Raw genomic sequence first — 22,507 nt, 5'->3', positions numbered from 1 at the left:
TACTATACAGAAACTACCTGCAGCACTCAGGAGCCCTTCATGGACTTTTGGCCTTCATTTGTAAGCTTATCCATATGCCTGTGTGTCTTTGCAGCAGTTAGGAATTTATACAGCAAATTAGTAGTAGACTTCAGTAATTAGCAGTCTGACACTTAATTCAGCCAAACTTTACAATACCTTTGTCTGCAACTTCTTTGACTTTTTCCACTCCTTGTTGCACAACTTTCTCAACTTCTGTACCTGAAATGAAATAAATACAATTAAAAGTTGCAGTTTATTCAGATTATACATGGATAAACAGATAACTGTTATGGCCAATAATGGTATCAGTTATAAAGTGATTAGTTGCCTTTATTGTCAAGTTATTCTCAGTGTAAGCACTAAACATTATTTTTCTCAAAATATATCTCAGACTGGAAATTTGCAACCAGCATGTTCATACCTCCCAACCTCTTAGTGCAACAATCTGGAGAAAGTCTAAAATAATGGTAGAACATAGGCCCAAAACTAGGGACATATTTTGAATATTTGTCATAAACTTTAGAAGGTTGCCAAAATGTATTTTCTGAAGGATATGAAGTCTGAAACTCAACTGCATATCATTGTTTAGAAACTTCATTCCTCAGTAGTTATGAAGAACAGACCAAATATATAAGGGGAAAAATCTAGACATCCTGTGAAAATCTGGACAGTTGAGAGTAACTGCCTAATGTTTTATCTGCTTGTGGCTAACTACAGCCTTGTGAAGTATCTTTAAATCTGTTAAAATAAACTTTTATAATTTTGTGGAAAGGATATCAGAGGACTAATTCATTTGTTAAAATCTCAGTCAGAGTAGTAATATGAAAATCATTATAATTTGCTGATGTGTAAAATAAATTATCTGACTGCAAATGAACTAGTTTCCACAGTGCAGTCTTAAAACCATACTAAACTACCATCTTATTTGCTAGCATCTTCATAAATCATTGAATAGTGACTGAAGAAGGTAAGACTAAACAACATTTCTGGCACCAACAAGATTTAGGTATACATAAAAGAACTTTAATATGATTATGCATGTACTGTAACTGTCAGTATTGTACAAGCATAGCTAATAAATGGAGAGTGTAGCTATTTACTTAGAAAAAAACAACAAAGAGATGAAGTCCAATTTTTATTTTGTTTTGGGCCCCAGTGATATTGTGACTATGAGCTGTCCCTGTGACTGCCTCCTCTTCCTTAACCTACAGGTCTAGTTTGCCAATGAATCAGGCTTATTCGTAGGAAGGGGAAACTCAGGAACAAAACATTAAATTCCATGGGTCAGATAGAGAGTTTGGGTTCTATTGGTGTGAAATTATGCTTGGCAACCTCTACAGTTTTTGGATGCTAGTTCTACAACTATCTCACTGACTATTGTGGCAATATGAAGTCAAAGCCAGACAATCTGATACATAAACTTAACCTCACACAGTCAGCTTAGTACAGTAATAGACAACACTACAACACCCCTACTAACTGTGTGTGTGTGTGTGTGTGTGTGTGTGTGTGTGTGTGTGTGTGTGTGTGTGTGTGTATGTGTGTGTGTGTGTGTGTGTGTGTGTGTGTGTGTGTGTGTGTGTATGTAGCTATATATATATAAATAGATAGGCGGATAGGTAGGTAGATTGGTAGATGGACAGATAGACAGACAGATAAAATACATCCTAGCCTCCTTCTTACAAAATATCTTGACCTATACATTTCTCAATGAACACTATTGCCGACCACTTAAAGCAATTACTATACTTTAAAAGCACAAGGTAAGAACTCAGGAATACAGAAGACTAACTTCAAATAAGACCACCCTATACACTAGCTATAACTGGTAGAACATTTGTAATGATAGCACCATAATACTACAGAATAACCGAACTGCACAGTATTTATGGGTGAAGTTGATCTATATAACAATCATTTTTGATAATGTAATTGTGTCATCTTTGCCTGGGTCATGCCTGAGAAGTGTTCTCAGAACAGTATATTTACCCAGTTAACAAATGTATAAATAAATAAATGTCAGTATTAGTGAGCTTAATATCTTGTACTTATTTTACCAACCAAGTATATCCATAAAGGCTTCTGATGGTAAGGAAGGATCAACACTTTTAAGCTAGGAAAATTATTACTCAACTCTACTTTGATATCCATTGTTTTAAATATCATTTTGACTAAGCTTGTGTCACCAGTAACCACCATTTTCAGGCAGTTGGATATTTAGCTACATTATTAAACACTATAGTATGTATAGATGCAGCTTATGGACCATACATTTTGTTTATAGTCTGGTCGGGGTGATATTTAGTGCTGAAACAACAATCTGTGACCTGACTGACATTAGCAGTAAACTTATTTGTAATGATATGTCAGATTAATCTGACAGCTGCAGTAGCCCCGACTCTGTGGCCAAGAGAGGATAAATTCCTAACAGTTAGCCAGCTGATCCAAGTTTGAATAGCAGCTCGAAAGCTAGAAAAGCTGGAGTAAGAGATGCATGACTTTTTATTTGCATGCCCATCTATAGGGGATGGATTTGGTTGGTGGACTAAAGCTCTGTGTTGTAGGTGAAGAGCCATAACCTGAAGCAGGTCACCAGTTTAGGAGGGACATTGATGTGGCCACCAAACCAGTTGTTCCGAATAAATGTATGGCAGTGTGTACACCACCATGGAGGGGCATAGGTGACTCCTGTGGTGATGCAGGTGCTCATGATATCACCAGCAGGTGGGTTTATGGAACTATAAAGACTTCATGGCAGCCCAGATGACAGCCGTTTCTCAACTAGCTCATACCCAGTGTGGAGCAAATAGGTTCTGGTGCTTCTTACCCCAGATGAGAATAAGTGAATGACCAGTGGAGCTCCCAACCCAGTGGGGAATAAACGAGGCAGTGGCTTGATGGTGAACAGGCATGATGGTACAAATAAGATATAAAGACAAAAATATGACAGTTGAAGTAATACAAGGATGCCTGAATTTGACCAGCATTTTCTGACAGTTGCTACAATTACTTTATATGAGCTATGCTGGCCACAAGAGATTTGTTTCATCAAGGTTATAACATTCCAGGTGTAATAGAAATTGTTTTATGTTTCGATTGCATAAATCGACATGCACCTGCAGTGCACTCCTGTATGTGTGCAAAAGAGTCTACTAGGGTAACGTATAATTTTAGCTTGACAGTTGTCATTTTTCAGTCATTTTGTTTTTATTAGGACAGTAGATGATTCAGGCAAGCTGCCAGGATAAATTTCTGAGACTGTCAACTAGGTGATTAAGTGCAGTATACATACTTTATATGCAACAAGCTGCAGTCCACAAAGACTTCCATGAAGCCTACTTTTGTCAAACTTCTTGTCAGAAATCACAAAGGACTGAAGATCTTCCTGTCAGCTGGGGCAGTTGTTAGGAAGGGGGGATTTAATTACTGCATCTGTAATTTACTTGTCTTACATCAGCCTTAGTTTATATACTGGTCTCACATATAGGCAAGATAGTCACTTTTTAGGCATTGAAATAACTACAGCTCTAAAGTAGAACAGACAGTCACTGATGTATAGTGCATAATATCTTTTTGTCTGAAATTTCAACATACAAGAAAATAAAAAAATTAAGTAAATTATATTAAATAGCCATTTCTGGTTTATGACTACACCTGATGGTATAACAATGAGTGGTTTATCAATAGATGTATATTTTAGGCTACTGAGGGTACTTGAAATTTGAGCAGCATCCATAGAGGTGAGCAGAGGTTAACTAAAGAATTAACAGAAATGCTTTCCCTTGACAAAGAGCACACAATTGTAAAAATAACCTTTCCTGAGTAGCAAGCTGTGCTGTGGCAGTATGAATAGGAAGGGATAAAGATAAGAGAGGGCTCAGAAACTGTTTTAGTGGGAATAGTTTGCCATTACTTTGGAAAATCATTGATGTACTCCTTTGCTGTGCTGTGCTTGGTCTTTTTAAACTAAATACTTGTCTAGCTCCTGCATCATGCCCCCCCCCCAATGAATTCTTCTAAGTAGTTATTAGAACCACGTGGGTATGTTTCAAGATTTAAATTCAGAAGATTCCCAAACCTTTCAATACTTTCCCCAGAATGTTATCAGAGCCTGGAGCTATCCTAAGGTTCACTTTTCTCAGTTGGTTCCTTGCATCCACAGCACTGAAGTTAAGTACTGTCTCCTTTTGGTCACTGAGAAGCTTTATAGCCTTCAGTTTGTTTTTCTCTTCAAACCTGGCATAAAATGTGTTTAGACTGTCCATAAATTCAGTGCTGTCATCGCACTGAGCTGACTTGGTCTTGTAGTCGGTTAGCTGTTGAATACCAGGCCACGGGCTTCTTGAGTTTTTCGCATCCTCGAAGCATCCCTTGTATCCTCTTTCCATATTTTGTCTTTGCCTCCTTGATACCCTTTTTTAGATTAGGCCTTGCCACAATTAGACCCTTCTTATCCTTTCCCCTGAAAGCAGTGTTTCTTATCCTCAGCAATTTGTACACCTTGTTGTTTAGCCATGGTTTTTGGTTGGCTCTTACTTTAATATTTTTGAAGTTTGTTACATGTTTCACACATTTGGATATGTAAGCCATAGTTGTCTTAGTATATTCATCTATGTTCACCAGATTGTTCACTGTGGCTGTCTCCCTGAAGACATCCCAGTTTGTGGTTTCAAAGCAGAGACTTTCCATGGCTCCTTCATGTCAAATCTTAATTTGTTTCACAGTGGGCTTATCTCTGATCAAGAGAGGTTTGTAAGCTAGTATTAGTTTTATGGAGATGTGATCAGAGCCACCCAAGTTTGGTTGCTGTACAGCGCTGTATGCCCCTTTTATGTTAGTGTAAGCCTTGTCCAGAGTATTTGCTCCCCTTGTGGGAAAATCCACAATTTAGCAGTAACTGGGTAGCAAGTAGCATGTGTGGGGAGCAAGAGGCCTGTCCAGTGGTGATACATTTACTATGCGCTGCTACATGTGAAAGATGAGAGGCAGTATGTGACCTTCTGGGTTGTATGATCTGTATGGTACTCCTGTGATTCCTGATACACTGATAGTTCATCTTCTAGACATAGGAAGTGCGGCATACAACATTGTTGTCATATACTGATCTGTGAGTACAGGGTCTTTGTATAGTTTCCTGATGAGAGCATGTGTTGCATTATCTTTAAGTTACAGCCATATGGGATTGCAGTGATTATATAGAGTTCTGTGCTAATTCCCAGGTGAATGTAGGTGACCTTCTGTGTTGTATTATCTTTAAGTTACAGCCATCTGGGAATGCACTGATTATATGGTTTCTGTGCTAATTCCCAAGTGTGTATGTGACTGTCAGGCTTGTATGATCATTACGCCTCGACAAATTAAGTACATAATTTTATTTAGTTTTGCCATACCAACATTTCTTGGTGATTTGACTGCAGCAAAGCAATATATATATATATATATATATATATATATATATATATATATATATATATGGGTCTATGACATTTCGCCAAAAATTTCTGACATCGAGTCCAAATCGCCGAAAATCTATTTCACTGAAAATATTACTGATAGTGTATGTGCCCTTTTCCCCCAAATTAAATGACTTTGACATCTATGAGAGAAACAACAATTTGATATTTAACATTCATGCGTTCAGTTCTACATGCTTTTCATGCATTATGCATTGTTTTGACTGTGATTTCCATTTCTGATCCTTTACATTCAGTGCCAACATTCATAGCTATACCAGCATAGTTATCCATTCACTTATTGAATGTCTGTTTGTGGCTAAATAAAATACATAGTTACTTTGAACACATTATATATAATTATACCCCTTATTTACATAATGACTTTCTAGGTGCACTCACATAGTAGCACATCTGTTTGCTCCAGCACATAAGGTTTGAAAGTATTTTGTGTATTCATTTTTACTTACTGCCCTATTTGGAGCTTTTACATGTTTGCATATTTGTCTGTTCCTATATATAAGGCTTGAAAATATTTTTTGTATATACTTGTATATTTTAAATTTGCTATAGTGTGTTGTTTTAAAGTGCTTTTAGTATTTTTAGTTGCATTATAACATCAATGTAGGCACATTGATTTTATCTCTGTGTATAACTTTAAATTTTCTATGACAAGGAGTTTATTTAATCAGCTGACTGCTAGATCGATCACATGATTCTCAGAAGTTATATAAGCTGTTTTCAAACTCATTTGGTTTTAGTCTGATGAAATGGATGGTAGATCCGCGAAAGCGCTTACTAATTTAATAAACTCATTTGCTTTTCTACTGGTTTTGACCTCCTTTGGCTTCACATTTCATGAATCCTGTGTTTGTGAACTTTGGACCAACTTCATGACCACGCTGACTTTGTTTGTTGTTGGATTAGCTGTTGAATGATACTTTATGCTGCTGCTGTTTCCTTTGGATTACTTACAGGACCACGCCTATCATGCTTGTTGATGGACTAGATTTTTAACAACTTTGTCGCTGTGCCTCCTTCACCAGAAGTTTTTGAAATTTGGTAGTTCCACGCGGAAGGGCATTAGTTTTCTTATATATATATATATATATATATATATATATATATATATATATATATGTATATATATATATATATATATGTATGTATATATGTATATATATATATGGGTCTATGACATTACCGCCAAAAATTTCTGACATCGAGTCCAAATCGCCGAAAATCTTTTTCACTGAAAATATTACTGATAGTGTATGTGCCCTTTTCCTCCACTGTAGTGTGATCTCGGAGTGAGAATATTAATGTAGAAGGGGTGTGAGGGGCACAGCCCCCCCCCCACAACGGGGGGTGTGGGGGCATAGCCCCCCATCTACTCAGGTTATAAATTACTTACTTACTCTTTTAATAGGAACTGCTCAATATAAAACAATACTAGACAATATTAAACTGTACTGGGTGGGAGACTATGCCCCTCACACACCCCTACTTTATTATTCTCACTCCAAGATCGCACAACAGTGGGGAAAAGGGCAGAAACACTGTCAGTACTATTTTCGGTGAAATGGATTTTCAGCGATTTGGACCCTATGTCAGAAATTTTTGGCGAAATGACACTGATCCATATATATATATATATATATATATATATATATATATATATATATATATATATATATATATATATATACATATATATATATATATATATATATATATATATATATATATATATATATATATATATATATATATATATATATATATATACATATATGAATTCACTTCTTAATTTCAAAATACCAAAATCCGGAGGTTCAGAATATCGAATTTAGAACCTTGAGATCTTGAAATCTCGAAATTAAGGACCCCCCCCACCAAAAAAAGCAGTCAACACATCACAAAACATGTTTTTGCAGGGGAACAAGCTGCCCTGCACCCCCCACACCCTGCTACTTAAATATACCAACTCCGAGATCACACTACAGTGAGAAAAAGGGAAATCTCTCGTTCTGCACTGTATGCCGATCTCCGTCCAGGATTTCAAAGTTTTAAAACTTCAATCATATGATCTTCGATCATATGAATTTTGAAGTTTTAAGCTTCAAACTTCTGTAGGGGACCTATATATATATATATATATATATATATATATATATATATATATGTGTATATGTGTGTATATATATATATATATATATATATATATATATATATATATATATATATATATATATGTGTGTTTGTGTGTGTGTGTGTGTGTGTGTGTGTATATAGCTATCTATCTATAGATAGATAACTATAGATATATTTAGAAAGATTTGTCATTAACTCTCCTTATAACCTACACCATTGCCTTGCACTTGACTCTTTCCAATGGCTAGAACTTCCACAATAACTCCTACTATCACAATTTCAAATCATACACTCCACATTATACAAACCATCATCCTGCGCTGCTTTGTCCTCCCTAGTATCCACTTATACTTCCACTCATACCCTCCATACCTCAAACCAACAACTCCTAGAGATTTACCATCCTAAAAAAACTGTCGGTAAACTATTATATAAATCCTCAGTTGCCCAAGCTTGGAATAAACTTCCAACACTCATACGCTCCATTACCCACCATATACACTTTAAAAAAGAACTGAAAATCCACCTTCTAAACACCAAGACTTGCACCTGTCATGACCTTACCTAACTCCACTACACTTCCACACCTTCCTCTATCCTACATTCCTATCCATTAACCCTCCTCTCCTTAAGAATCATACACCTCCTCCTACACCTTCCCACCTCACACATGCAGTTCACCTCTCACACCTTACAGATGTAGATTTCCTAAAATACTACATCGCACATACTTCTCCACCACTTCATTAATTGTATAGATGGCTTTGAAAGCTGTATTGCTGTACATACCCTAACTATAAAAAAAAAATATTACTATTATGCATAAATCTCCGATCTGATGTACCTTAATTATTTCTGTATCATAAACTTTGAATTTTATGTATTGTTTAATTGTCTGTAACTGGAGCTTTTCTCCTCAGGTCTCCACTGAAAATGGGTTTCTTGCCCAGCTGGATTAACAAATGTCAATTAAATAAATAAAATAAATATATGTGTGTGTATATATATTTCCTCATAATTGCTTTCCAGTAGCAGAAAGATGAAAAACTATGCCAATACAGAAGATTATGAGTGGGTTCCCGATCATAGCCTGCTTGTTATGTGTTTGAGACATGGATTCCAAGAAATTCACTTTCAGAGTGACGCTTGAAAGGTGAATCTTGACATCCATGTTGAGAACACATAATTAATGGTTATGATCAGAGACCTGGTCATAACTCTTTGTAGTGCAAGGAACTTTATCTACTTCATGCACTATTAGTTACAAAAGTGATAAGCTTTTTGCCATCTTCCAAAGCTGTAAAGCACTTGGCTGATGTTTTCAGAAAGACAGTGTCACTCAGCCTGTGTTTACAGTCACTTTCCATGCCTCTCAACTGTCCAGATTTTTGCCTCAAAATGTCCAGATTTTTGCCTCATATGTTTAGTCTGTTCCTCATAAAAATCATTTTTTTTTTCTGACAAATCATTGAGGACTAAAGGAGCTAAATAATGACACGTTTGAGTCTCAGACTTCATATCCTTCAGAAATTGCAGGTGAAGTTTACGAGAGCAAGTCAGGGACCTGTTACTACCACAGCCAACAGGAGGAAACAAATCTTTTCACTTCTTTGCTGGGCAGTACTGACAGATTTGACTTTCCAGCTCGAGACCTGACCTTAAGTTAAGCAGGGGGTGGTTAGCCTTTGTTTATAGATTGAGTCTCATGCTATAGTAGTGCTTAACTGATTTGTCTTTTTTTAGATATCAGAATACCGTGTCTATGCACTACAGACTTATTCATTACACATACATTGAGGTTAGTGCACAGAATATTATATTCCTTCTTAGTGACTGTGTTCATGACCCAGTTTTTAATTGAGTCCAAGGAATGAAATATAAAAAGACTTCTGAATATGTTTATTATGTTTTCTGACCTTTTACTGTGCTGTATGAATAACTATTTTGTTTTTTAAGAATGTTTGCTTTAGGCCTACGGCTGTGCAATGTTATTTTGTGCTGTCACGAAATCAAGCTGTCTTCGTGATAATAGCATAAGCCACAATGCCCTGATGCAGAATGAGATGGTAACCACCAAGGTTCCTGGGCTACAGCTGTGCACGACATCACATAGCAAGAACGAGTTGATTAACTGAACAAAGGAGTACATTCTACCAGCAGTTTTTAGTAAATGAAAAAACAAAGAGAGCAGTTTACATGACGCATTTCATTTATATAATCTGCAACTGAAAATGCTGCTGTGTTTACCTTCTTTGCTGCATGCAATAGCCAGTGTTGTGTAATCTACCATTCATTCTCTTCCTCTTATTTAATATATATTTTCAAAACTATCCTTTTCCTTTGGATGGAGACAGTTAACGCCTTTCTTCTTATCTTTGGCATCATATTTCCTGACATTTTTGAATGCTTTTTGTTTAAGATTAACTGTTTATGAGTGAAGAGACACACCTGTACTGAAGAATGTGTTCAATGCTTACACAAAGCTACCAAGGTATATTAACAACAGATACGTGACAGTAGGTGTCAGTCATGACTTTGCCTGTGCTCTTCATCACTACAGCAAATAACTTCTAAAACCTTAGGTGGGAATAAAGCACTGGCATAAATGAGACTATGGTAATATACAGTACTGAAAACTATGGCTGCATAAAAGCATCTGAGCGTGAAGCAGACATACCATACAGTACAGCAAAGAATGGTTGTATAAAATTCCTGGTAGCTGTACTTAAGAAAACTGTCAACATACTCAAGGTTGCTGAATAGGGAGTTAAGATAAGGGATTATGAAGGGGAAGGGCTGTGGATTATAAGGGCATGCCCATCTAAGTAAGCTGCTGGTATATTGAATTTTGCAGTGGAAGTCTATGAAGAAAAGGAACAATAGAAGGAGTGCTCTACCAAGAGTGAGCTGCTATTCAGAACCAGGGTAAATTATTTATAAGGTTAGTATATGAAAGAGTTAATATAGGAACGGCTAATTTATTTGTGAGAGAAACAAGTATGGTTTTCATTCTGTGCAGTTTTACAGTTTACAAACTTTTTTTAGATATATTTTTTAGTTACTGTAGCCTTATGGTCATCAAGCCCCAGGCTCTGAGCAGGGAGGGGAATGATATACTAACCGATGTTCATAGTTTTCATCTGACAAGGTGAGAATTTTGCATGCTGTTGACACTCTCCACTGCTGATCAGCAAGCATTGGACAATGTCTGGTATATAGAGCCAGTCTGTGTACTTGAGCACAGTTTCTGGGTACCCCCCAGGAAGTCCTGTGGTGAGGCTTGGGCCATAGAGGCATCATGATGGGCAGGGTTGACTCCTATCTTTTCACAGCCAGCTCCTGAAATGCTTAAGATGCTAACCAAACCTGGTTTGTCTGAGGAGCCATTAGGGCCACAGAGTTGACTGCAGTTTGGATAAGTTTAATAAAAAGATTTAAAATGATAAGTTCACCATAGCTGGGGAAAGTAATGTGTGACTGTGCTGGTTCTTGGGTATTATATTGGGAATTAGCTATGTAGTGGTTATACAATACACACTGAAGCAACTAGTAAGTGAGATGTGGAGATCAAGTCACAGAATTAGTGGACAGTACAGCAGTATTGATGTAGACTGATGACATGTTGTAGAATACTGAAGAAGAGTGGAACATGCGTGTGTGTGTGTGTGTGTGTGTGTGTGTGTGTGTGTAAGTGAGTATCTGTGCATATTTATGTAAACAAACACAAATGAAAGTGTAAAAATGATGGCAGAGATTTTGGTGATCAGCATGGTGGAACTGTTATCTATGAGGGATATGGAGTAGGCTGGGCTTTGGAATAACACAGTGAATATAAGGAAATGTAACAAGTATTATAAAATGAATAAAAAATTCCTGACAAATGGGGGAAGAACTGATAAAACAGGTTTAAAAAGAAAAAAGTCAGAGATAGAGGGGGATAAAAAGATGCCATAGTAATGAACTCCATGATGGATAACTTGAAAATAATGGCATCTTTATCTTTGCCTTATCTTTACTGACCTGATTGAGGAAGGTCATTGCACTAATGTCTACTGAAATTTGTTTACCAAGAAATATTAATACTGCCTGGAGCTCCTTGTTTAAGTGCATAACTTGTGCCTCACCTGAAATGGGTAATGCATAATCTGCACACTCCATCTTCAAATAAAAATGGAAGGTAGCATTATCAGGTGAATGAGCTGGGTTCATGACTTTATGATGAAAATGTCAAGTAACAGAAGGCCACTTGTATACTCATAGTCCATATGAAAACCAGGGACCTCAGGAGATGAAATGCAGAATAGTTTTCATGCACCAAACATTTTTATCCAGTCAATAATTAAACCACTCTCTCTCTCTGTTTTTATCTCTGCAGAAATCATTTCCAGAAAGCAGGACTGATTATATTCAGAACAATTTTTATTTCTTATGCTTTAGTTTCTTTTCTTTCTTTTTTTTTTTTTTTACTACTGTCACAAAGAAACTGCCTTAAATAGTCATGAATGCTGTTTAGCCACTGTGTAAATCATGATAGTTGTGCATCTTTTGGTGGGGGTTGGGGGTTGGTATAATGGTTAAGGTATTTACCTCACAGATACAAGGTTAAAGTGCAGGGCTTGAATCGTGTCCTCTACAGATGATTGAACTTCCAAAAGTATGACTTTCATATGGCCAAGACCATATGATCGACTTAAAAAGCAGAAACACAAAACAAAACATTACCTACATGTTGCTTAGCCGGGGGGCAAGCCCCCTGCACCCCCCGGGGGCCTGCAGTCTCCACACCCCCTGCTATTTAAATATACCAACTCTGAGATCACATTACAGTGTGGAAAATGGAAATCTTCCTGTTCTGCGCTATGGGGAGCTGTCCGTTCAGAACATTTGAACTTGCAAAACTCTATCATATAGTCTCAGCCATATGAAAGTCATCCTTTTGGAAGTTTGATCATCTGTAGGGGACCCATTTATATTATGTAGTTATAATATTTATTTTATATTGATTTTTGCTTCAGAGATCTACACACTTTGTATTTCTGAGCCATTGTGATGAAATTTGTCTATTTTCCAGAATAACTTATATATCTTCCATAATGAAAATGCGAGGTTTACAAATCTTTGAATATGTTTAAATGCTGATATTATATGTTGCATCGGGTCCACTACAGATGATTAAACTTCTAAAAGGATTACTTTCCTGTGGCTGAGACCATATGATCGACTTTTGGAAGTTTGAACATTCTGAACGGACAGCTCCCAATAGCGCAGAATGAGAAGATTTCCATTTTCCGCACTGTAGTGTGATCTCGGAGATGGTATATTTAAATGGCAGGGGGTGTGGGGGGTGTAGGGGGGCTTGCCCCCCTGCTAGCAATGTGTAGTGATGTTTTGTTTTCTGTTTCTGTTTTTTAACAGGTGTTCGAACTTCCAAAAGTCAATCATATGGTCTCGGCCATATAAAAGTACTCCTTTTGGAAGTTCAATCATCTGTAGGGGACCCAGTATAAACTATTATAAGTAAAATGCAGTAAATAAGGCCAACACCCAGAGGCCACTAACAAGAACAAATATTTCAGTGTTATACCTTATATTTAGAAGTAAAATTAGCTTGTGGTCCATTTATTCCTATTTACTCCAATGGTGTGTGTGTCACTAGATAGTCTAGATGGAAAGAAGGCCCTGAACAGATATATAGAGGACCTAGCCAGAAAGAGAATTCCAAAATGCAGAACTGAGTGTGAGAAAGAATTAATAAATTTCTGTTTTTCACTGCATTACGGGAGATAAGTACATATTTACTGCTTTCTGAAAGCAAAAAGGTTTAACATACTAGTTCAAAAATGTGGATGAAATATAGGATTTTAATTATGTAGTCCATCAAAAAAGTTATTTTTGTTTTAAGAGACAATGTACGTGTTTTCATTTATAATTTCAAGGGATTTGCACATGATTTTTTTATATTAATTTCTGTGTTTTCCCAAGGTATTTTAGACTGGATCTATTTTATTATTTTTAAAACTTATTTGTTAACCAGATAACTGTGCTGGTCCATTCTGACCTTTTTTCAGCCACCGCATAGACTACTGGACAGTTTAGAATAACCAATTAACAAACATTCTTTTAAGACAAAACAGGAGAATACAGAGAAAGTCCACATAGACAGAGAAAACATACAAATTCTACACAGATAGTGACAACATGTCAGAAAAGAGACTCTGACTCTAGAGCTGTGAAATAAAAAATTGTAAACATTAAGCCACCACACCCACTATGCAACTGGGGACTTTTTTTTGTTTCAGCTCTATTGGAAAAGGAGCAGATACTTCTTGTAAGCCATATATTTCAAAGAAGAAACATGTTTTCAGTTTTAGTTGGTTGGCAATGTTTATTAATGATTCTTTCTGGTGGCTTTTTCATTTAATCGTATTATTAGTATTTTTGTATCTTAATAAGCAAAACTGCTTCGGTGGTACTGAGATATGGAAAAAATAGCCGATGAATCAATAAGTACAAAACAAATTTATTGAGCCACAGAGCAAAAAAATCAAGTGCTTTCGTCTCCTCAGTTAGGAAACTTTATCAAGATACAGCATGCCCAAAAAGCAACACCTTTATATCATAGAATTAATTAGTCAAAGAAATGTAAACCAATCACATTCATTACTGCTTAGGGTTCGAAATGCATATAGTACATTATTTAAAGGTATATTAACCAAACAGTCACATTTAAAATATAATGCTTGCATTAAGCTCATACTGCTATATTATGTTAACTTAACATTAACAATCATGCATTTATACCGGATAACTATACATATTTAAAACATTAAAAATATATAAATATTCATTATATTACATTTAATCCAAGGTTAAAATGCATAAGGTTAATGTGTATAATACATGATATATATGTGTACAAATGAGGGTCAGAATGCACATAAAATAAATATACGATATGGAATATGACATATTAAATATGAAATGCGTACTATGTGAAACATAACCCTGTTCACAAAACATGCTATAAAATTGATATATAAAATTACATTTTAACCATACATATAAATGCTTTAAAAGAAAGCAATTAAGACCTTTTACATCTGCCTATGCAATAAATAAGAATGATGTATAAATAGTATGCACTAATAAAAAATAAATAGTAAATAAAATACTTATTCTCACATTGTAAGGTTCACTAAGTATAAACATTTATAGCATGCTTTGTGAACAGGTTATGTTTTACATAGTACGCATTTCATATTTCATATTTAATACGCTTTGTCAGGCAAATCAGGCATTTTAAAGATTTTTTATTTTATATTTTTGTTTTATGTTTGTTGGCCAAATAAACTCTGTTAAGACTACACATACTTTCATGCCTGCCTTCCTTCCCAGTTTTCATTTAATCTAATAAAGTGTCTCAGTGATGAGTTATATAGTATGCAGGCAGGTGAAGGTTGAAGGGATGAAACTCAGATGTACGTTTTACAGTGTTTATCTGTAGCTTTTTGTTGTAGGAATGATTTTTGGTTGACATTGTAGCTCTTTATGGCACAAATTTGTCAATATGTCTAATCAAGGGAAAAAATACATGCCAATGTCTTGTAAGAGACCTACAACATGCTAATAGACAAATGCATACAGACAATCATATACACACAAACAGACACACACAGTATATTGTTAAAGAATTTAATATTTAAACAGTACATACCTGCTTTCTTTACATCACCTTGTGCCTGCTCTGTTGTTTTCTTTGCAAAATCCATAGCTTTAGCTAATGTTAGTGAAGCCTATATAGAGTGAAAGGGTTGTTTTGAGCTCTAACAGATGTAGTGTTTGAGTGGCATATCAACTTAATATATATACAGGGTGATGTTATACAGGCTACCCTGAGGTTATTGTGGTTGCTAGATTTTGATTGGTAGAAAAGTCAACAATTTCGGCTAATTCTGGTTTTCTCTGTCTGTGACGGAGGTGGAGCAATGATGTAAAATACTGCTCATTCCCCCAAGGGAGGGTGGAAGATACATTTTCCATGACTATTAATAAATTAAGAAGAATGGTTTAAAAACTGTAGTCAATAAATAATGAGTAGTAAGAGAGAATCCTTAGATATGACTTTTCCAGATGCAGTTGTGCTGTGAGGATTGTACACTAGGAATTCACAGTTTTTACATTATGGTGATACAAGTGAGATGTGAAGTTGACATAGTATTTCTGGGTAGGGCATTTTGTCCTGTCTCCAAAACTGCAGTTGTATGACACATAAACACATACGGAAAGAGTTATCTTTTATGTCCCCTGCTGAATACTTTTGTATAATTATTTGTCTGACTCATGAAAATAAATTTCTAAAATGTGCTTTAGTAAGATAAGTGTTGCTTCCTTAAGTTACTGTGCAGTGTTGATATGATTAATGACCTAAACTGACTTTAACAGATACTGTATGCACTTTCACATCTCTTCTGTGTTCTGTAGTCAATTTATAGCTGTTATACACTACACTTCTGTAGTTTAAAGAGCATGGCAGAATGCAGTAATTATTTTCATGAACACAGTACAATTTTTAGCCCTGTGCAAATCAGTCCACTTACCCTTCAGGGGTTTCTGAAACACAATTTCTGAAAAATGAACTTAGTAAAAAAATTTTTAGAAGTATAACATTCATAAAAGTGAACAGGCAGGTCAAAGGAAAACCTTGTCTTTAGGTTAGTAAGTGATTTATGATGATGATTAGCTCTGATTTACTCAAGAATGATAGTAGCCTTACGGGATATTAAATTGACATTGTTTACAGTTTTTGTGTTATATAGTAAATAATCTCATATCTATGAAGCAGCACTTTTTAAATCCAGGTGCAAAAGAAAAATGTTCCTGGGGATTCAATAAACTCTGTGTAGGCTTAGTGCGATGCCTACACTGAGTTTACGTGTATGCACAGTGAGCAGCAAAGCTACTTGCATATGTATACCGCGCACCGCATTTAAATGTAATCAAGTGTGGTTTTGTGGCCAGCAACAGTGTTTCCAGCCAAGAAAATGTGTATAGCAACATGGACAGCAGCAGTCATGTAAACCAGTTTACCTGTGGGCAAATTAGGTCTGTGGGATTGCGAGGGTTATTAATAAAGCAATGTATATAGTTCCAGCACATTACATGAAAGTATGTACAGTACAGAGTATTGTGGAAACCTATGTCAGGCATATTGAATAAAAGTTGTGTAAATGATCAGTAAATGTACATAGACTGTATTATAGATACATAGTCAGGGGAACTGTGTATGTTGAAAAGGGATGCACAGTTAAATTGTAGGATTGAACACAAGGGAAAAGGACAGGTGAAACATGGTAATGTACAGCAGATGAGGACATGTCAATGAAGACAGTTGTAGCATGAACAGTAATCACATATTGACATGAAACTGTATGGACTGCAAAGTTATTGCATATTATGTGTCTGTCACACAAAATAACATATCAGTAGAGTAGATACGTTGTGATATAAGCATCCTGACATGAACAATGGACAGGACATATATGAGGGATGGTATATACAATAGGAATTATGTGCATATTGTGAAGCTGTGCAAAATAATCTGAATATGAATGTAATGTCAGCACAGGTCTCAACCAAGTGAGACACATAGTAACAAACCCATGGACAACTGGAGACAGCACCACGCACAATCAGGGACAATATCAGAATATTACCACCAGAATCCCATGTCTTCCACATAGCATATGTGATTGTGAGTGATCACAGATGGTTCTGCAAGAACACACTTGTACAACTATTATGATTCATCAGCATATCAAGCATACCTCCCTCAAAAATGTAACATCTGCCAGAGGTGTTCAGAGGGACACTATAAACAATCCTGGCTAGTTGACGGGTGTGCATACCACTTGGTCTACTCATAGGAGAGTATTGTCCATATTGTACTTATTTTGTGTATTTGTGTTCATAATGGAACTATCCCCCTATGAGTTTCCTTAAAATACCATTTCCCCATGGCTGTGGCATTAATCCTTTCTGTATGTTGATACTGTCTGTATTTTACCAATACCACACTTGGATTCAATGATTGTCCACAATTTGAAGTCCTCCACAAAGCTGGTTGGAAAAAAGATGTGTAAGCCTTTTTTGATGCCTGACACTTAAATAAGTGACTGGAAAGGTCCTACCAGAGAGCACTGAGGTATGTACCTGGTCACTGGACTATAGATAGAGGTGACTTCACACACTGCAACATATTTCTCTGTCACATATGTGTTCCAGTTGCCTACCCACTTAGTGACGTAGGTGTTTATGGCCACTTGTGATAGTTTGTCTGTAATACCTGACTTGATTTGTGTCAAATGCTTTGGCCAGGTCAAGTTACACAGGATGATAGTGTTGTCATCATGCATGCCCTTGGTGACCTCCTTGAAGACAGTGAACAGCTATAACAGACATAATGTAGCCTGAAAAAATCAAATATGGATTTAGTAAACAGTCAGGATAATACCTGTGTCCTTTTAGAGAAGGTCCACGATGACTCCTTGACCTACCTCACAGATAAGGAGAGTCAGGATGCGTCTATAACTCCATGCATCAAGTGTTGGTCCCCCTGAATCAGAAGAATGCAAGTTGCTGTACACCCTTCTATGGGAACATAGGCTGTCTGGAGGCTCTGTTGATGTACGGATCCAACTGTATCTGGTAGGTCAGGTTTTAAGTCATGCTATAGGTAACCTGTGATGTTGTCAGGGGCCATTGCTTCTGTGCTATTATCCGTAGACAGCATACAAATATGCTGCCCTGCTGAGAATAAAAACTGAGCAATGTTTGCATGTATATTTTTTCTGATGACCAGTGGTAACAGGGTAGTGATATGTGAGACAAATTGTCAGCTAGCAGATTGTCTGTGTCCTCTGTGTGGGTATATCTATTGACATACACACACAGATCTGTGCTTAGTTGTGTATTCCACTTAATGTTTCATATGTATTGGAATAAATGATTTGTGACAAGACCTCCATGCAGCCTTGGCCATTCATCACATTTCACACAGTGTTGCTATGCACAGAAACATACAACTGTGCCAATGTCATGTGCTTAAATCACTTGCACAACATATGCCTATATGTGTTTTATGGTCAAGCTGTGTTTGAGTGGCCTGATGTCATATCAGGACACATTGGAGATCAGTTGTTTGTGGCTCATGTAGAGTAGGTTCTGACACAAATGCTAATAGTCAAACAATGGTGCTGCTGACAACCTCAGTAATCCTTGGGTGTAGCAACACAATTGCCTATACATTGAATTCCACAAGGTTGCAATTGCATCAAAACATGTGATACATTGGTTGTATATATCACAGCATAACAACCATGTGTATGAGGCAAGACTTATGTGACTACATAGTCTATGTGAATTGATATTGATGTCAGTCATAGAACATTTAATGATGAATACATGCCCACCTGTGCCATACTGCCAGTGTCACTGTGGTGGCGGAATGTGAACTGTGTAGAAGGTTGATCTGCTACACTACAAAAACACATGTCCTAATATGCCACCAATATACATAACAGTGTATCATACCACGTCAACAGTTCTCAGGAGGTATATTATTGCAGCTGTTATAGAAGAAGCATGTACTGCAATGGTATCAATGGCCATAAATACATTTGCTCATATCACAGATTGTAAGATCCTTTTGTAGCCATACTGTACATTCACACCTCAATATAGCACATGTCAACCATTCATAGGGTAATAGGACATTATTAGCCTAATGGGCAACATCACATGAAATCCTAGCCATTATTATACCCGGTAAAAATCCGTATATCTATATTATGAAAGATAGTAAACCTATTGTGCATATATGTATGCTTGTTTGATTGCAATGCATCCTGACACTGTCCATATGGCACAAGTGCACCATTGCATGACAGAATTAGCAATCATACATGCAGTGGTGTTGAGATGGCTTGCAGAAGCTTATGGAAGGGCTCTTCTTCATGATATGTGTATGCATATTTGACTTGAGGGAATCCACCACTCTTCTTCAGGAATGGGCCAATAGAAAAAGGAGAATGATAGATGTATGGGGCTACATGAAAGGTTTTCCAAGTGGTAGTGTAATGAAGAATGATTCCAAAGATCATACGGTGGCCATAATATGCCACCAACCACACACACACACAGCAGTAGACTGGGCCTGATTTGAACATTGCACCTGTGTAGGTATAGAACATGAATGCCATGCAATGTCATACTAGCAACACCACATATGTCTGACAGTAATACTTGCACATTGCACTTTATGATATCATCATTTTATACTGAGGGGTGTAGGACATGAATGTGGAGTCACATCCCTGTGTAAAATTGTCTCAAAAGTGATAGATGTTTGCACAGGCATGCACCGCACATCATCTGCTATCAGATTAGAGCCTCTATTTGTGTAGGTAAAGTAGATTGCAAACACAGTATTTAATGTTACTGCCACAGCAGAGGTTTGTCTTGAATACTGTCAGAGTGCATGTTATACAGGATGACATCATCATTGTATGCTGCAGTGAGATGTTCAGATTAGGGTTTGACATAGCTGTGAACTCACTTATTGTTCTAAAATGTCACCATAGTGAGTTTTGACTGCAAACACAGTTGACTGTAGTGAGAATAGAACCCCATCTTAACTATTTACAAAGCACAGTATATAACTCAAGTGCCACAGCACAAGTCTGACATTTATGGTCACCAACAAAACGTCATAGCTGATGACATCCACAGTGTCTGGTGAGAAGAAGATGATAATAGTGTCTGACATGCTTGTGCAAAATGGTCAACTGAACAAGCACACACACACACACACACACACACACACATACACACGTCGACTGCATTGAGAACAAAACCACTACCTAAGTATACCGACTAGAGAACTCAGTATTTAATGCAAGTACTACAGCACAAGTCTGGCTTTCACAGTGTCCAACAATACTTTATAGCTGATGACAGCAGTGTCTGGTGAGAAGAAGAAGATAACAGCAGTGTCTGACATGCTGGTGTAAAATGCTCATTCGACTGTCAATAAGTGTCCACACACACCCACACAAACAGACATACCAGGCGACTGCAGTGAGAAAAGAATCCTTACCTACCTGCTGTACTTAATGCAAGTGCCAGGGAACAAGTCTGACTTTTACAATGTTGCAGGACAATTCATAGTGGATGACATCACCACTGGATGTTTGAGAGTAGATGTTGGGAGGCCTGCATTAAATGGATGTGTAGGCATGTACAACTTTCAAAATATTGGTACTCCACAGGATCGTACTGATAACTGAAAGATACACAGTTATGCTCTTCTGACTAGATAGACACACACACACACCAGGTGACTGCAGTGAGATTAGAACCCATACCTAAGTAAGAACACTGACTAGAGAACTCAGTACTTAACACAAACACCACGGCACAAGTCTGACATTTGCAATGCTGCAGGAAAATTTATAGTGGATGACATCAGCACTGGATGTTTGAAAGAAGATGTTGGCAGGCATGAATGAAATAGATGTGTAGGCATGTACAACTGTCAAAATATTGGTACTCCATAGGATTGTACGGATGACTGCAGGATACATAGTTATGCTCTTCTGACTAGACACACACACACACACACACACACACACACACACACACACACACACACACACACACACACACACACACACACACACACACACCAGTTGACTGCAATGTGATTAGAAACCCTACCTAAGTACACCAACTACAGAACACAGTATGTAATGCAAGTGCCACAGCACAAGTCTGACTTTTACAGTGCTGCAGGACAATTTGTTGTGGATGACATCAGCTTTGCATGTTCGAGAGATGTCGGGGGCCTATCTGAAATGGATGTCTAGACATGTACAACTGTCAAGATATTAAAAATCTGCATGTTACCAGATTGATGAGTGTGCAAAGAGTAGCATTTGCTGTTGTATTTCCAATGTGCAGGTATACCTCAAAAAGGCAGCTTTGTAAACTATATGCAAACAGCTGTCCACATTTGTACAAGTTTTGGAAAATCTGAATGGGTATTGTCAGTATAAAGATGTACATGGTGTATAAAAGAGCATTTTTATTTATTTCTGTATTGTAGTTGATTTACTTGGGAACAAGTAATGAGAGACCAAGTTTCAAGTGCATGGGTGGAGGTAACCCTTGGCTACAGTGTAAATATGTGCTCTTTCCTTAAAAAGTGCCTCCCCTTTGTTTGTGGTTTTACATGTACTTTCATGGGATAAAGACTAAATGTGCAGTAAACATCAATAATTCATGCTATTCTGCATTTTCCATAGCACATCACCAAACAGCAGGTTTGTGCAATGGATGGCAAAGTGTTTGCGCATGCGAGATACACATTTATACTGCTTTCCCCATTTGTGAATAGTTAAGTGACAAGCAAACGTGATCCTCTGCTTCATTGATAAAATTCTGAGAGTTCTATTGGTTTGCTTACTTCCACACAATCACATTAAGTGAAGAGATGCAGCAGTCAGCAGAGTGTGGAGAGTACGAGTGTAAGAAATACACCTGCTGCCTAGCTGACTCATGGCAGCTGTTGTAAATGAACTGACAGCTTTCTTTCTGAGCCCAGATGATGCAGGGATTGAATCCAGGTGTATCTAATAGTTTTAAATATGTACTTATAATGCAATGAAATAATTCTTTATTCTACATTCACTGTGTGTTACCTTAATGCAGCATGCTTAAACAGCATTATGTGGAGGTAACAGGACCATTAAAGAGCCATTCACCATCACTCGCCATTGGTGTGAGATGCCAAACTCTGTGTAAACACAGAAGACAAAAAATGT

At 36.9% G+C, this 22,507-nt stretch overlaps 1 long non-coding RNA gene across 1 annotated transcript; it reads right to left on the bottom strand.

Annotated features, from left to right (window-relative positions):
* Positions 1-184: 184 nt before the first annotated feature.
* On the bottom strand, positions 185-15,867 carry LOC122788811. The gene is made up of 2 exons (XR_006362741.1): positions 15,343-15,867; positions 185-240 (listed from the first exon to the last, which is right to left on the bottom strand). It is a non-coding gene; the product is annotated as an uncharacterized LOC122788811 (long non-coding RNA).
* Positions 15,868-22,507: the final 6,640 nt, after the last annotated feature.

The sequence above is a fragment of the Protopterus annectens genome, chromosome 14.part0 (genome assembly GCF_019279795.1).
Source record: "Protopterus annectens isolate FY-2018-M chromosome 14.part0, PAN1.0, whole genome shotgun sequence".
NCBI classification, from domain to species: domain Eukaryota; kingdom Metazoa; phylum Chordata; order Ceratodontiformes; family Protopteridae; genus Protopterus; species Protopterus annectens.
This window is presented reverse-complemented; position numbering and strand designations above follow the sequence as displayed.